This window comes from Urocitellus parryii, chromosome 1, assembly GCF_045843805.1.
Source record: "Urocitellus parryii isolate mUroPar1 chromosome 1, mUroPar1.hap1, whole genome shotgun sequence".
In the NCBI taxonomy this organism is placed as follows: domain Eukaryota; kingdom Metazoa; phylum Chordata; class Mammalia; order Rodentia; family Sciuridae; genus Urocitellus; species Urocitellus parryii.
The window spans coordinates 231,227,818-231,243,245 of record NC_135531.1 but is presented as its reverse complement, the minus strand read 5'-3'; the positions used below and the strand labels follow the sequence as shown (position 1 = coordinate 231,243,245).

Sequence of the window (15,428 nt, the reverse complement as noted above, 5' to 3'; positions counted from 1 at the left end):
TTGTTTCAGAAGTTATCAGAAGATGTAGCACCCAAACTTCATTTTCTTTGAATTTACAGTCAATGTTTTTGTTATTGTGGTAGTGGTGGTTGTTTTAGCAGTTGGCCCTCATCTGATAACTGGGTGATGAGATATGGAACCAGAGGGAATGGAAAAAGGAAGGGCAGGGATGTTTTGTGAATTACTAAAATGGATTGTTTGGCAAGCTCTTGCTTTTTTAGGATAAGCAAAGAATGTGAGTCGTAGTGGACAATGTTTAAAATGATAAGCAGAGAATACCACACAGTAGAGAAATGAAGACCAGAACACAGGGAAAGTTACAGAACACAACTGTTATGGATTTCATTGCATTTCTTGTTGAGTAGTTGCTTAATATCTACTTGTTGAAATGGATAAAGCTTCAACACTTCAACAAACAGAGAACCTTCTTTGTGATGGGCACTGTGCTATGTTCTGAGGAGCCAAAAATGAACTTGACAAAAATCCCTATCTTTTGGGAAACACACAGTGTAGGAAGAAAAGACCACCAAAGAAAGCATGGGTGTGGGGTGGGAAAGAAAGTGCTAAGTATTATCACTGAGAATAGGTAAAAGTCTTCATAAGAGCAGAGAGGAAAGAATATTTAATTGAGTGTGTGGGCAGAAGATGTGGGCATGGTGAAAGGGTGGGATGTCAGGGAAGATTCCAAAGAGTGATGCACTATTTTCATTATCTTTAAGAACAGTTAAAAGAGGAATGGGTTTCAGATGGGAGAAACGATGAAGAAAATGTCTATTCACCTGTGAAAAGTGGATATGGTGGGAGGTAGAGCTTGAGCTGAAGGGTTCAAGGAAATCAGATTATAAATGTCTTGTCTGCCATGGTCATGGGCTTGACCCTGAGTCAGCCTCTGAGATGGAGAGCTTCTGAGGATTTTAGAGAAGTATCAAGCTTGGCTCAGTGTCTTGGGACTATTCTTCCGTAGTTACATGGAAGTGAAGCAGAAGTGAAATTAGAAAGGCTTGGTGCAAACAATGGCAAAGAGGTTAAAGTAGTAGAAACAGATTGTCAGTCACACAATTATGAGGAAGAGTTCATCTGTGAGATTTATTTATTTAATTTTTTTTGTACTGGTGATTGAAAACCAGAGGCATTCTACCACTGAGCTACAGTCCCAACCCTTTTTAAATTTTAGATTTTGAGACAAGGATTCCCGAACTTGCATAGGCTGGACTCAACTTGTGATTCTCCTGCTTCTGCCTGCCTAGTTGCTGGGATTACAGGCATGCGCCACTGCTCCCAGCTGATGCGTGGAATTTTCAAACAGAGAATTTTAAAGGAGAGAAATGTGGTGCTAGTTGTTGGAACGGCAAGACTTTATTAGAACTAGGTGATACTCAAGTGTGAGTTCTGTTAAGGCCTGGGATTGGGACCACATGGCCACTGTGGTTTTGTAGGGATTAGCTGATGACTCGAACTGAAATCAGGAAATGACATAAAAATGATTTGTGCAATAAAATGAAAAGAGTACTTTGAAGTCAGTACATTTGGAGAAAAATAAGACAGGGAAGTAATCATCATCAGAAAGCCCCATTTGTGGATTAATTTTGGAGTGTCCAATAGATTCTCATGGCAAAACAACCATATTGAGCCCTGCCTCACCGCAACCCTTTTCCCCCAGCTGCCAGAATCCATCAGCCATACCACACAGCCCCTTTCTGGCATCTCCCATTAGAGGGTACTAGCTAGCAAGTTAGACTTTTGATAGACTTTGGTCATCTATTGGACTCTACATACTTCAGGATGAGGCCACAGGCAATAAATGACTTGCCAAGCTGTCAAGACGTGGCCCTTCCAAAGCCCACACTTCTGACCCCAGGTCCACGGCTCTTTCCACTAACCCACACTGCCCGGGCTGGGGAGCTGGAGCTCGGGAGGGTGGGGACTGCAGGGTGCGTCAGAGACCCCTCCTCGCCCAGGCCCCAGCCCCCAGCCCCCGAGCCCCCTTGGGACTCCGGGTCTCGCCCTCTTCCCTTGCCGGGCGGGGTAGCTGAGCCGCGGCCACCCGGGCGCACGCCAGGTCGCGCGGACGCGGGTCGGCCCGAGGGTGCCGGGAGGTGGCCAGGCCACCCGCGCCGCCGCCCCCCGCATGACGCACGGAGGGGCCGGGACGCGATTTGCCGCGAGTGACTGGAGCTGCTGCTGCTGCTGCCGCTGCCGCTGCCGCCGCCGCCGCCGCCGCCTGGGCCCGCTCCGCCCCCAGCCCGCCTTCCTCCCGCCTCGCCCTCCGCCTCCGCCCGCGCCTCGCTAGCGTCCCGGTGTCCTCCCCAACGCCCCGGAGCCGCCGGCCGCCAGCGCCAGCGCCAGCCAGGTGAGTGTGGCCGCCGCGAGGCCAGGCGGCAGGAGCGCGCAGGCCCCGCGGCCGGCGGCGAGCGCGGGTGGGTGGCGGTGGCGGGCGGCGGCAGTGGCGGCCGAGCTTTCTTCCACCGCGCGGCCCGCGCCCCCGGCTTCCCCGCCCCCGCGGCCCCCACCTCCCCTGCTGTCCCCGCCGCCGCCGCAGACAAAGCGCCTGAGGTGGGAGCCCCGCGGGCCGCCCCTACCTCCGCGCCGCCTGCCGGGTGCGGTCGCGGCCAGCGGAACCGGGGCCGCGCGCTCCTCCCCCCCCCGGAGCGCCCTTGTTCATTTCTGGGTGAAAGGGACCCGCATCGTGCAACAGGTTCGGGCGTTAACCCGCATTTTCCGGCGGGTCTCGCCCTCCCGGGGTGCAGGGGGCACAGGGGTCGCCCGGCTGCGGGGCGAGCCCCGGTGTCCAGCGCCTACGCTGGATGGCTCCTTTGTGTGACCGGTGACCAGCCCTGACCGGTGGGTGGGGGACACGGCCGGAGGTCCCTGGGCGCCTCCCGCGCGGCGTGGGGCTTGGCTTCCCAGGGCCTGCGGGAGGTTAACGTCCCTCCAGCCTGTGGTGGGCTCACAAAGGGGAGGGAGAGGGCGAGTTGGTCGGAATGCGTGGTTCTGTCTTTATTTTTTATAATTTAGGCAGACGCATATTGAGAAAAGAGCCGCATTCTGACCAGCTCTTTGGGGGTACTGGCCAGATTTCACGCTGGGATGCCCGGCTTGGACTTGCTGCTGCCGTGACAGCCCCTGTGGTTCCCTTGGTGCTTTGGCATCTTTCTGTCATACACAGACATCATCACCCAGAGAAGTTGGGAGTGCTGTTGAGGGAGCAACTGGATAGCAGTTGTTTGATAAGTCATCCCTTTCTTCACGTTTTTTTTTTTTTCCTGTATCAAGCGTACCTACCATGCATCCCAGCATAGTTTGGCAATTCCTCAAATTAAAATTGCCACTTAAAGTATGCTCCATGTTGGAAATCTTAACCCATACGGTTTTTTATGGTTTGATAAATGTTGTTGGTGTTATTATTAGTGGTACTGGGAATTGAACCGGAGTGCTGTACCACTGGGCTACATCCCAGCCCTTTTAATTTTATAGTTTGATACAGGGTCTCCTCAACTTGTGATCCTCCTGCCTCAGCCTCCAGAGTCGCTGGTATTACTGGTGCAGGTTAAACCACCTCACCTGGCAATAAATCTTATGTTCTTAGTGTTGAGACTCCCCCCCCCCAATACATAATAAAGAACAATTTATCTTTATTTACATACCTTGGGGCAGGCCAATACCTAGCTCCTTTCATTGGTATGCTATTTTGGTGCAACAATACTAAATAGAAGGAAAATCTCTTCCTTTTGCTTTGAGCAATAAAATACTTCTTTGTTCTAGAACCAGGAAGCTTTTATGCATAATACTTTTTGAAGACAGAAGTTGGTGACTGTCTTTACCCCATGACTAAATACATGAAAAAAATTCCCAAAGGAGCTAGAAAGCATTACACAACTCTATTGATTGTTTTTATATCCCAAATTCTAGGAAGTTATTTTGCTGAATATTTATTCAAACCTTCTGGGCTAAATTTAACCTTAAAAAATTGGGCCTATTCTAATAAGTTCCCTAACATTAAGGGGAAAAAAAGAGAATGTATTACATTTAAAACAAGCATTCTAACACCTGTGAGTAATGATTGGAGGAGTAATTGATGGAAGAGATAGGGGATCTAATAATGGACTGGAATTCTGGCAACAGAATGAAGAGCATAGAAAATGGTAAATAGATGTTGAAAAGTTTCATCTACTGGGAGTTGAGCTGATTGATGGGCATTTAATGACATTTTGAACAGATAATTTTATTAAGGATATATCAGGAAACTAAATAGACCCTAATGAAAAAAACAGAGTGTCACAATTTTTATCTTTTAGATGTATTCTGTTAGGACTCCTTGAACTATTTCTACTCCCTAAACACAACTCAGTATTAATAAGGACATTTTGGGGGGAATAAGTGAAACGATTTCATATTAATCTGATTTGTAGAAAGTTTTATTGGCATAATAATTGTAATTTATTAAAAATACCATTCATTTGCTTGATATGTAACTTCAAATTAGAAGCAACAGGAGCAACCTCTTGAGAAAAGCAGGATACTTAAACTAATAAAAAGTAGCAGAAACTTGAATTTCTACTGTAGTTTTTTGAAATATATTTTATATGTCATAGAATTCATTTTTAATTTTTTTTTAAAGTTGTTGGTGGACTTTTATTTTATTCATTTATTTTACATGTGGCGTTGGGGCAAGCGCTCTACCACTGAGCCACAACCCTAGCCCCATAGAATTCATTGTATATTTCAGTACTTTTATTGTGTTCACAAGATCATATAAACATCACACTAATTCAAGAACATTTGGGGCTGGGGTTGTGGCTCAGTGGTTGAGCGCTTGCCTTGCATGCATGAGCATTGGGTTCGATCCTCAGTACCACATAAAATAAATAAATAAACAAAGGTATTGAAAAAAAGGAAACCTTTATCACCCTAAAAGGAAATCCTTATCCTGGACCTGTCACTGCCATTTCTCAGCCCTCTCTCGAACCTGGCAAACATTTATGTACTTTTTGTCTTTGTGGATTTGCCAATTCTGGAATTTCATATAAATGGAATCACGCAATGTGTGGCCCATTGTGTCTTTCACTTGACATGTTCTCAGGTTTCACCCATATTATTGATTTTAATGGAGAATTATATTCCATTTTGTGACGGTGCCACATTTTGTTTATCTGTTCATCAGTTAACGGACATTTATATTATTCCCACTTTTGGGCTATTACGAAGAATGCTTCAGTGAACCCTTATTTATAAATGTTTTTGTGTAGACATATGTTTTCATGTCTATGTATCTCACTGAGGAACTGCTGAGTTTTAGATGTTGATTCTATTTAACTTTTTGAGACTGCTAAACTGTTTTCCATAGCTGCCCTACATCTTACATTCTCACCACCAGTGTAGGAGGGTTCTGTTTTCTCCACTTCTTGCCAATACTTGTTAGTGTTAGACTTTTTGATGGCTGCCATCCCAGTGGCTGTTAAGTGGTGTCTCAATGTGGTTTTTCTTTTGTATTGCATCTTTTCATGTTTTGTTGTACATTTTCTTTGGGGGAAATGTTTGTAATGGTTTCTAAGTTTATGTTTTACACATGTATTTTCTCATTTAATCTTATCAATAACCCTATAAGGTATTATCTGATCTGCTGCTAAGAAAAGAAAGTGCAAAGAAATTCAGTAGTTAGCTTGTTTTTTAAGCTTATAACTAGTAAGAGGGTCTGACTATAAACTTCTCACTCTACTTCCTGCATTCTTTTCACTTGATAAGGCATACAGAAGTTACATTGTGTTTGTGAAATCATTGGCTAATCAGTGACAGAATGGGGGAAAAAATAAATAAAAAATTAAATCAAATGAAAAAGAAGTAGGTGCTATGGCCACACTGCCCCATATTCACCAGATTTTTGTTATGCTTTTTTTCAAATATTTGTTTTCTTCTGTCCTAATAAGGTCGATGTCAATGCCATAGGGTGGAAACAGATCCAAAGTGACTAACTTGGTAAGAGCTTTCTAGTGATGTAGCTGAGAATAGAACCCATTCCTTTTCACTGAAGCTCCATTCCTCTGTAACTTCCATGGTCTTTATTTTCCCATTAATTGATTTCCTCTAATGGTAAAGTAGGCATTACCTTTTGTATAAACATTAAGATTTTGGGGGGTTAAACTGAAATTAACTTTTATTTTTGAAGAGGGCGATTTGCCAGTTTGACTCTGAAGTACAGGCTGATAGGTACTTATTTCAGTTTTTATATACAACTCTACATCAGACATGTATGCAAAATTCTTAGCTCCTTAGAAACTAGGTAGGGCCATGTGTTAGTTATTCATCTTGGCATACCATTGTCCAGCATTGAATTGAATTGAATTACTACAGATTCATTTTTTTTAATTAAAAAAATGGAAAAATTATCTGCTACTTAAAAAATTTTTTTTAGAAGAAAAGCATTATAAATTTCAGAAAATCTAGAATTCTAGAGATGGAATGATCTAAAAGATTAAAGTGATAAAAAGTAGAATTTGAGTTAAAACTCAATGTTATATCTTACGGAAGGAAGTAATTGTTATGAGAGATTCTAATTACCTAATAACTGTCACACTTTTGTTTTCCAGAGACCTAGCTCAGTACCCTTGCACAGAAGTTGTACCCTAAGTGTTTAAGGAATGAATAAGCAGATAGTGAGTAAAATAATTAGTTTTTGCTATCATAAGTTAAGGAGATAAAGGAAAAGTATATTTAGAATTTGCTTTTAATTTATATAATTTTAATTGTGAAACAATACATGTTAAATACAAAAATTCAAGTAATATATGGGTACATAAAAACTGGAAATCTCCCTTTGCTTCCTGTTTCTTTTCTTTCTTCACCACTAAGACCACTTTGTCTTAAATAACAACTATTTCTACAGTTAGTGATTTATATTTCCAAACCTGTATTTTTGACTTTGTGCATGTGCATGATTATGTACAAGTACGCATTTCATATCAAGGTCATATGTACATACAAATGCACATTTCATATCCTGCAATTTGTGTATTCAGGATGGTTTTTCTTTTACACATGGGATTATACCATATGTAGCCCTTCATTTTTGACTACAGTGTGTTGATACTTTTGCACCTGTATTTACACAGGATAAACACATTTATGTTTGCTATTAAGTTGGTTATCCTTGCCTGGTTTTAGTGTCAACAATAAGCCAGCCCTTATGGATGAATGGGGTACTCCCCCCCTTTTTTTAATCAGTTCATTTTTTTTTTCATTTCGACTTTTTAGTTATACATGACAGTAGAATGTATGATGACATATTGTACATATATGTAGTATAACTTTCCATTTTTATGATTGTACATAATATGGAGTTATGCTGGTTGTGTATTCATATAGGAATATAGGAAAGGTATGTCCAATTAATTCTATTCTTTCCCATTCCCATTCTCCCTCCCTTCCCCCCATTTCCCCTTGTTTAATCAATCCGGAAACCTCTCACCACCCATTGTGAGTCAGCATCTGCATATTACTTGAAAACCTCCAGTTCCATCCATTCACTGTCAAATGCCATAATTTAATTCTTCTTTATGCCTGAGTATTAGTCTTTTATGTATATGTACCACATTTTCTTTGTCCATTCATCTGTTGAAGGTTGGTTCCGTAGCTTAGCATTTGTGAATTGAACTGCTATGAACATTGATGTGGCCATGTAACTATAGTATGCTCATTTTAAGTCCTTTGGGTATTTGCAACGGAGTAGGATAACTGGGTCAATTGGTGGTTCCATTCTAAGTTTGCCAGGGAATCTCTATACTGCTTTCCAGAGTGATTGCACCAATTTGCAGTCCCACCCAGCATTTATGAGTGTACCTTTTCCCCTCCATCCTCACCAACATTTCTTGTTCTTGCATTTTTTTTTTTTTTTTTGTTGTTGTTGTTGCGGTTGGCAGGGCAGGGGGTGGGGGAGCGGGGGGGCGGGGGGGGTTCCAGGGATTGAACTCAGGGGCACTCAGTAGAGACAGGGTGTCACTGAGTTGCTTAGCGCCTCTGCTGTTGCTGGCTTTGAACTTGAGATTCTCCTTCTTCAGCCTCCTGAGCATCTGGGATTACAGGTGTGTGCTACACCTGGTTGTTACTTGTATTTGTATTCTTTTTTAAAAAAATTTTAAATTGATTTTTTAAAAATAAATGACAGCAAAATGCATTACAATTCTTATTACACATATACAGCACAATTTTTCATATCTCTGGTTGTATATAAAGTATGTTCACACCAATTCGTGTCTTTATACATGGTAAATGATGTTCATCACATTCCACCATCCTTGCTAACCTCCTGCCTGTATTTGTATTCTTGATGATTGCCATTCTGACTGGAGTGAGATGAAATCTCAGTGTAGTTTTAATTTGCATTTCTCTGATTGCTAGTGATATTGAACATTTTTTCATGTATTTGTTGACCATTTGTATTTCTTCTTCTGTGAAGTATCTGTTCAGTTCCTTTTCCCATTTACACTTTCTGCTTTTTTCTGTTATGGAATAGTTGAAATGTCTGCCCTGTCAATGTTTATTAGAAATCACCTGACAACTGTGGGGGAGGGAAACTATCTAAGATGACCTTTCTAATATTTCCAGTTTTTATTGTTCTATTAGGTTTCGGCAGGCACTTGTTTTTCTGTTTCATTTTGAGTCAGTTGATGGAGGTAAATGATTAAATGACTCAGTGTAGTAACAGTATATGGGCTTTTCACTTAGACCAGGATAAAGTCCAATGCATCTTTTTACTAGTTGTATAACCTTAAGCAGGTTACTTTATCCTCTGCAAAGTTCTATTTTCTCACCTGCAAAGCATTAGTTCCTACCTCACAAGAGTCTTCAAAGTATTAGATGAGATATGAGGTAATGTATGAAAACGCTCAGTATTTGCATCTTCTAAAAATGAAAAAAGTCTAGCATAAACTATATCATGCTATATGAATGCAAGTTACTGTGGTTTTACATTTACATTTTGGCCTAATAGGAACAAATTTAAGGAAATTGAATGGTGGAGCTAGGAATGTGCCAGCAAATAGGCAGGACCTATAAAAATTCCCACTATATTAGATTTAATTTTTTGGTAGACAGTGATTTCCAAATACTGGCTGTCATTTAATTTTGTTTTGTTTTTGTGGTGCTGGGGATTGAACCTAGGGCCTCATGCTCTACCACTGGACCACCTCCCTAGATCTCTTGCGCTCTTTGGGATTATTTTACATTATAATTTGCTAGCCTTGTGACTTTGGACAGGTTAATTTCTCCGTAAAATGGGATAACAACACCTACTTTATAGGGTAGTTATGAGGAAAAGAGACTAGTGTAGTGTTTGGTATTTAATGGGTTTTCAAATAGTCAAACATTGGTTTCGTGTGGTGAGTTCCCAAACGGGTCAAACATGAGCCACTGTGGTCTGCTGTTATAAGGCTGCTAGAACATTAGGTTAAATCCTGGGTCTGTACTGTACTTATGAGCCACAGAGCTTGGATGAATCACCTAACTGCTCAAATCCCTCTTTCCTTATTTGTAACAAAAGGGTAAGAGAACTAACTCTTTGCAGGCTTGGCCAAGTTCTTTCATTCATTTCTACTGTCCCTTCCTGAGGATGAAAGGGCCTGTTCCTGTGTACTGGGAATACCAAATGAGGAGTGTAATGTAAACTGAAATACTAAGTGCATATTCAGCCAAGCCAGTGTAAGGCGAAACTGCTTATTTATTAATGGTTTCCATGAATATTAAATACAGGATTGTTAATGTGCCTTAATGCCTATGGTTAAGAGTGGTAATTTTTAAGTTTTTATACTTATGTTGCTCATATCCCTTTACCTCAATAATTTATTACTTAGTCCTCATTGCATTTCCAGTATGACAAGGTAAAGAAGAGGGGGTAGGTGATAGTCATACAAGGAAATATAAGCTTGTCTGATAGTTGTGTGTGTGTGTGTGTGTGTGTGTGTGTGTGTGTGTGTGTGTAGAGCTGGGAAGTACCTTTCTCTGGCAGTTTGATGTTTGCAGAAACTGCAGATTCTTGGAAAGAAGTAGAGAAAATCTGCATTATAATTCATTGTCTTCTAGAGTTCTTGCAGAGTTATGTAGAAAATGAACCAACGAACATGCCTTTGTCAGCTGGTTTGTAAAAGAGTTATTGATTATATTCTTGAAAGATAGTAATATTGTCTTTCCTTTAATAGGGCTTGCTAAAGCTTTTGCTTATGAGTTTCAGTTTATTGGATCAGATTCAGTGATATTGATTTGGTACTTCTGCAAGCTTTGTGTTTGGTATATGCAAAACTAAAAATGCAGTTAGGATATTACAAATGAGATTTTTATTTGGTAATCAAAAAGAAGGTTTAGAAGTCTATCCATCAAGGCTTCATTTTAGCCTACTTATTTAGTAGGAATGTGGGAATCACCATGTTTAGGTTATGGAGCTTTTATTGGAGTAGGTTGGAATTGCACTATGCAAATTCTTGCTGACACCAGATGCTTGTTTTGTAGAATGCAAAACACTTTGGAACTATATGTAAGAATTAGAAGAGATGATTCTTGTCTTCAAAGTGTTTGTAATCTAATTAGGGAGGCAATGAAGGAGGAAACCAAGTAAAAGCACAGAGGACTGTGAAAGCTTGTGCCTGTTCTTTGTAAAATCAATTTTGTTGAATTGAGCTTTGGTAATGTGCCAAAGGGCTCTCCTGAGGGATGCTATCAGAAACAGCGTAGCCTTTGGCTATGTGTCTTTATGTCTTGGTCATTCTATAGAGCTCTCTCTGCTTTATAAAAATTGCTGTATGGTCTAAGCACCAAGAATAATAACTCTCCTTGTGAGTTTTCTTCTGTTTATCACTTGGTCTGTGGACTGGGCTTTCCTTTTGTGAAGGCTTCTAGCTGCCAAATCTAGATTTGCCCCCCACTCCTGAATGAGTAGATAGGTTTCGTGCTGTGCATGTGTTAGCCTTTTCCTTAGCACTCTTTTTGATTTTTCACTTTATTCTTATAATTTATTAATTTATCTTACATTCATGTATTGCTATATCTTCAATCCTTTTCAGAACAAAATGGAATATATGTAAATAAATATGCATGAAATCTATCAAGACAATTTGGTCAAAGGTTTTATTCATGGGCCAGCTGTGTCTGTAATAGTGGCTTCCTGGAACACTGCACTGAGGAGAGTTAAAGGCAGCATCTGGATTTAGTGGGAAAAGGGTACTGTGATCACTCAGCAGTGCTTATTGTCAGGGGTAGGAGTCACGATTGCATGAGTGCTAGTGTTTGCTATATATATATATATATATATATATATATATATATATATATATATATATATATAGTGTTTGGTATAGATAAACGTACAAGATGCTAACTAGCACAATAGGTGGGTGGCTTTTAAGTTTAGAGCTAGATTTTGCAGAAAGAAATGTGGATTTGAGGAAAAAGCTGATTTGTCGGGATTGGCAGGCCGATTGGTTCAGCTAGGATAAAATGTATTGCGTTAAAGAGAAGTTGGTGCAGAGAGTGAGGAAGAGTGGTCAGCTTTAAAGGATAGATGCAGGAAATTGGATTTTTTAAAAAAAAATCTTTGTTTTTCTAACTAATTTCTTACAGTGTTTCTACTGTCTTTGTCTTATTTCAGGTCCTCACTGTCCTTTCCATTTTAAAAGGTGGTTGTTTTTGTATAGGTAACAGATTCATATGTTTCAAAGTTTAAAGGTACAAGGTGACACGTTAGAATGGCTTTCCTTTTTTTTTTTTTTTTTGGTGGTATTACTGGGGATTGAACCTAAGGGTGTGCTACCCTTGAGCTACATCCCCAGCCCTTTTTGTTTTATTTTGAGACAGGATCTTCTAAAGTTGGCCAGGCTGCTCTTCAATATGTGATTGTTCTGCCTCCACCTCCTGAGTAGCTGGTTCTATAGACTTGGGCCACCATGCCCCACTAGCCCTAAAGAGCTTCCTTTTATTCCTGTTCCTTAGCTATTTGGTTTTCTCCTCCATGAAGTTGACTTGTATCATCAGGTTTCATATGTGTTCTTCAGAAATACCCCATGTAGAAATGTGCTTCCCCATCTTTTTTACACAAATGATATTTTTTCTTTCTTTGTACTGGGGATTGCACCAGGAGCACTCTTTTATTGCTGAGCAACATCTCCAGCCCTATTTATTTATTTATGTTTGAGACAGGTTCTCCCTAAATTGACCAGGTTGGCTTTGAACTTGTGATCCTTGCTTCACCTTTCTAAGTAGCTGGTTTTATAGGCGTGTGCTACTTACTGCGTTCTGCTGAATATACCATTAATGTTAAGAAATCACTGCCTTATTGATGTATATTTAGGTGTTTCAGTAAATTGCAAAGGGGAAAAGACTTTGGAATTTGACTACTTGGGTTCAATTTCTGGCTCCACACTAGCTTTTTGACTTCATATTATTTTAACTTGGCCTCTTTTTTCCCATCTGTAAAATGGGGATATTATTAGCCCCACTTTATAGGGTTGGTGGGAGGATTAAATGAAGAAATGTGTCTGGCATGAAACTAAGTGTTGGATAGCGTTTGCTATTATTACAATTTTACTGTTCATTTTTTTCTGTTATAATAATACAGCAAGTGATAATTTGGTGTATGTTATTTCACACATAGTGGTGAGGCAGACTTAGATAATTCCTAGCAGGATTTTGGATCAAAGGTACTTGCTTTTATAATTTTGATAGATATTACCACATTTACCTTCGTAGATGCACTATTTTGCCAGGAATGTATGAGAAGATCTGTGTTTCTGTGTCCCTTGTGTCATCAAATTGTTTGACCTTTGATCTATAGGTCCATTTCTTTTGTTGTGAATTAATTTGAGCACCTTCTCACTGAGTCATTTAAAAGTTTAGATATTTTTTTTTTAATGGGGTACTGGGGATTGAGCCAGGGTTGTTTTACCACTGAGCTCCATACCTAACCCTTTTTATTTTGAGATGGGTCTCACTAAGTTGCTTAGGGCCTTGAAAACTTGCTGAGACTGGCTTTGAACTTGGAATCCACCTGCTTTAGTCTCTGGAGTGGCTGGGATTACAGGCATGCACCACCTTGCCTTGAGAGTTTTGATTTTGGTGCTGCATGTTGTGAACTCATTTGTGCTTCATCAGTGGGAAGTGATAAAATGTTTTGGGGAAATTATTATAGAAACTAGGTGTGAAATAGTTTGAACCTGGAAAAAACTAGAAGAAATAACTGTAATTGCAGGATGGGTAATCAGAGAGCTGGGAGTATTAACTTGCTAATTTTTCTTTTAGTATGATAATGTGGTATCTTGGAAATGGTTTTAAGTTTTAAAAGGAATTACTGCTAAAATTTGCACATGACAATGAATGAGACTCAGAGGCAGGAGTCGGAAGGAAAGTTTGTAGTCACATTAAGTGAAACAAAATTAGTTGACATCTTTTATGATATGCATTTTTATTGTTTTGCATAATAATTAGGCAGAAAGTAAAAGCTTTTTGCACATATGATTATAATTAATATTAATATCCAATTTTAGAAGCTTTTCTTTCCCATTTTCTTCCTCAGCATGCCTAATCGTTGCCAGTCAGTTTTTTTCTGATATCATGATCTATTTATTGGTTGTTATTATTAAGTTGCCTTCTCCCCCAAACCACTCTCCCTACCCTCCTATCTCTTCCTCCATTAAAAAAAAACCACTGAATCATATTTCATATTTTTTTTATCAGCTTGCTATAGTTTGTATCTTAAATGCCCCCAAATATCTTTGTGTTAGAGGCTTGTTTCTCAGCTTGGTGCTCTTGGCAGTTGGTGGAGACTTTAAGAGATGGGACCTAGTGAGAGATTTTGGGGTCATGGGAGGTGTGACCTCGAAGGGAATTGTGGGACCTGGGTTCTTTCTTCTTTCTCCCTTTTGCTTTCTTGCCATAAGGTGAGCTTCTGCCTTGTCACAGGCCTAAAAGCAACAGGGCTAACTGATTATGGATTGGAACCTCCAAATCATGAGCAAAATATAAACCTTTTCTCTTGATAAGCTGATCTCAGGTCATTTGTTGTTATAGTGGTAGGAAGCCGACTCGCCACACAGCTGAATGGGATGGTGGTGGTGGTCCTTTGCTCTCTTCCTTAAATCTGAGTTCCAAGTTGGGGTGTTTATGAGATCAATGTAGCCACTGTATATTATTTGCCTCTGATTTACTCTTCACAGGGTGGAGGCTATAAGAACTCTGGGATATAAACACAGATTATTTGTGATTAGAGAGGTAGAGAGGGAGATTAAAAAAAAAAAAGTGACCGTGCTGAAAAGAGGGAAGGATATCAACCTGGACAAGGAAGTAAACACTTTAAAATGGAATCTGTATCCTTGGAATTTGAGACTCTTGGTTACTGAATAATTAAAGTTAAAAGAGGGTCGAGGGCAGAGCAGAGCCCAGGGAACCTGCTAACCTTTTCAACTGAGTTTTTCCAGTGCAGTGTCAGTACTAGAGCCATTTTCCAAGTTTAATTTGGCAAAATAAAAAATAATGCCTCCACTCCTTCCATTGGGCCAAGTCAAACCAGTGGTTAAAGTTCTCCTAGTTGCCTTATGTGCATTTAAGTTGTTACAAGACAGTTCACTTCTTGTTGAGGGCTTTTTCTATTCTGATAGGGGAGACTGGAGACTGTGGATTCCTGTGGCGGGAGGTAGGAGGGATACCACCCTAGAGCACTAGAGGACAGGAGGAAGGGGAGCCATGGTTCTTTAGGGTTTGGATTAGCTTCAGTCAGATACAGAAGCTCTATTCCAGATATTTCCTCCCTGTATGACAGGGAACAGACCACACACAGATCATGAATTGTTATGGGAATGAAAGCTGCTATTACTACTTTGTAGTTTAGAATTTGTATCTCCTGTACTTACAGAATACCTGGGAACTCCAGAATCAGAAAAAAGGTGAGTGGAAGCTTTAGGTCATCTGGATTAAGCAGATAATGACACTTGAATTAAGTCCTGAATATAAAATTTCTGTCAAGATGTCATTTGACCTGACTGCTTGTATATCTTGTGAGAATATTTAAGCCTATCACTTATTTATACCTTAGTGTGAATCATTTAAGTAAAGTAGATAAATGCTTTTCTTTTTAATAGTTTGCTAAGATCAGATATTGTGGAAATAAGAATGTTGATAGAAATTATTTTTATAATTTATATCTGGTCTTGTCTGTGCAGGCTGCTGTAACAGAATACCATATTTCTGGGTGGCTTATAAACAACAAACATTTATTTCTTACATTTCTGAAGGCTGGGAAGTCCAGGATCAAGGCTCTGATAAATTCTGCGTCTAGGTTCTTGGTTCATAGATGGTCATCTTCTTGAGGTGTCCTCACATGGAGGAGTGACAGAGCTGTCGGAGATCTCTTTCATAATGGTGTTAATCCCATTCATGAGGTCTCTGTGCCCATAACC

The 15,428-nt window shown here is 40.1% G+C and overlaps 1 protein-coding gene across 1 annotated transcript in view; it reads left to right on the top strand.

Moving 5' to 3' along the window:
• The first annotated feature begins 2,228 nt into the window (after positions 1-2,228).
• Positions 2,229-15,428, top strand: part of Sestd1 (SEC14 and spectrin domain containing 1) — a 126,789-nt gene continuing 113,589 nt past the window's right edge. The window contains exon 1 of the mRNA XM_026392010.2: positions 2,229-2,350. The gene's annotated coding sequence lies outside the window, so the exon portion shown is untranslated. The remainder of the gene's footprint in view (positions 2,351-15,428) is intronic.